Here is a 2,773-nt window from a genome sequence, read left to right on the forward strand (position 1 = left end):
CCCCCCCCATTTTGGGTAGCTAAAGTCCAAGTTGCCCATCACTGTCTACCCTGTTTACCAAGGGGTGGGAATGATCCTTGCTGTAAAGATTTGTTCCCTTTTTTGAGCGACTGCATCATCATAGTTGTAGGTCAGTTCATCAAATTGTATCAGATTACTCTTTTTTTTTTCCTCTTCTTTCTTCTTCTAGTTGAGTTCTGATCATCCAGCCATTGACGTCAGGTCAAGTGGGTATTATCTGCAAGTGTGGGTGTTCTTGTGCATATGCCCTTACTTCTTATCATCTGGATGCTTTACTCTCCACTCTAGTCCTCTGTGACTATGTCACTGACTCTGGGCCCAAGAGTCCCCAGGTTTTGCCATATGATGGTTGACTTTTGAACCTTTACTTGGTTGACAATTGAGGATGTTTCCATTCCATACTCTTGCCTTTACTTTCAAGAAACTGACTAAGTCCTCCCTATAGTCCTGATTTTGCTCCATCAGACTTTCACCAGTTTGATCCCCTGAAAGCAGTCCTTTGAGAATGAAGATTCACTTCTGATGAAGAAATGAAGACAGTAGTCCATTCATGACTCGCAGCTCAGCCTAAAACATTTTTAAATAAGGTGTTATTAAAGCTTGTTGACAAATGGGCAAATGTATTGAAAAGAAAGGAGATTATGTTGAAAAATTATGTATCTGTCTTTTCAAAAAGTTGGTTAAAATAACTTCTACAGCCAGAATGTAGATAACTTTTGGCTCACCCTTGTAATTGTGATCACATACATCCTATCACCTTTGACACATTCTACTGATTAGAGGCAAGTCACAGGTCTTCTCTACCCTCCAGGGGAGGGTGTCATACATGGTGGTGAACACCAAGAACTGGGAGTAATGGGTGTCTCCTAAAGTCTGTCTGCTAGTCTGCCTACAAGAATTTTAGTGATCATCCATTCCTACATTGAAGTTTTGTATAAATTTTAAACACCTCAATAACAAAAAGACAAATAACCCAACTGAAAATTAGGCAAAGGAAACTTTACTAAAAATAATTTTCAGGCAGCTAACAAACACATGAAGAAATGCTAAAGATTATTAGCCATTGTTGTTGCTGACTGCCATTGAGTCAGTTCCAACTCATAGCAGTCCTGTGTAAGGTTTTTGAGAAGTGATCGGTGAGTTTGAACCATCGACCTTGCAGTTGGCAGTCAGGGAAATACAAATTAAAACCACAATGAGACATCATCATACCCCAGGATTAATAGCAAAATTCAAAAAGCAAGCAAAACAAACAAAAATTCAGAAAATAACAAATGTTGATGAGGATGTGTAGAGACTGAAATCCTCATGCATTGCTGGTGGGATTGTAAAAGTATACAACCACTGTGGAAACAGTATGGCACATCCCTAAAATGCTGGAAATAGAGATATCATATGATCAAACAATTACACTACTAGGTATATATCCTAGAGAAATAAGAACCGTGACATGACTATATACATACATACATACATGTTCATCACAGCACTATTCACAAGAGCAAAAAGATGAAATCACCTTAAATATGCTCATCAACAGAATTGATAAAATATGGTACATACACACAATAGAGTACTACACACATTTAAATAATAGTATTGAATTTGCAAAACATCTCATTACATAGATGAACCTGGAGGACATTATGCTGAGCAAAATTAGTCAGTCACAGAAGAACAAATAATGTATGAGGCCACTATTATAAAAAGGTCAAGAAAAGGTTTTCATTCAAAAGACAAACATTCTCTGATGGTTACCCAGGAAAGGAGGGAGGGGAAGGGAGAGTAAATCACTAACTAAAGGGTAAATACATATTAAATTGGGAGGAGAAAATAAAGAATAAAAACAGAGAAGAACACATTGGTTCTGTTAGGTTTAAATATAGAAAGGAAGAACAAAAACAAAAACTAAAACATGGCAATACTGAGGAGACAGATCACACAAAAGGTTATGTTTTCTCAAGCTTCCAAGCTCTCTATGTTGTGACTCTGATATAATATGATTTGTGGAAAAGTGAAGGAAATATTTTTAAATGTCATTGATATAGCTATCTTCTGTTTTTTCCTATGCTTTTAAAATCTTCTAGGAAATAACTTCTCTCTGCCTATGTGATCCTAAAAGTCCCTCACTGAATCTTTTTGAGATGGGCTTAGACTATGTTTATAATGTCAGTATAAGAAGCCATTGAAAGAACATTGAATGGAGTTCTTGTATAGGCTTCAGATGGAAAAGAGGCACTCAATGAGTCTCTTAAATTTTTTTGGACTTTAGTTTTACTTCCTCAAAATGAAAGAATTGAGATGGCAGTGGCGGTTATGTGCTGTGGAGGCAGTTCTCACTCATAGTGACCCTGTATAAGATTTCCAAAGTTGTGAATCTTTAAGGAAACAGAAAGCCTCATTTTTCTCTCAGGTAACGGCTGATAGATACAGATTGCTGACCTTTCAGTTATCAGCCAAACTCATAATCCACTACCAGAGCTCCTTAGAATTGAGATAGTTTTTCCTTAAATTCCTTTGTATTTTAAAAATGCAGAGTAGATTAGTGATGTCTTCATAGATATGAAATGCAAGTGTTGTTAACTGTCTACAGTTTGTGGGGCATTATAGCATAGTGGTTACTGGTCAGGCTGCTAACTTCAAGGTAAGCAGTTCAAAACTACCAGCCAGTCTTTTGAATCTTGGTTTTCCTTGCATTATGTTATAAAATAGACACTGGAGGGGGAGGGAAAGGAATAGCTAGAAACATCAC

Source organism: Chrysochloris asiatica, unplaced genomic scaffold (assembly GCF_000296735.1).
Source record: "Chrysochloris asiatica unplaced genomic scaffold, ChrAsi1.0 scaffold00328, whole genome shotgun sequence".
Classification (NCBI taxonomy): Eukaryota; Metazoa; Chordata; class Mammalia; order Afrosoricida; family Chrysochloridae; genus Chrysochloris; species Chrysochloris asiatica.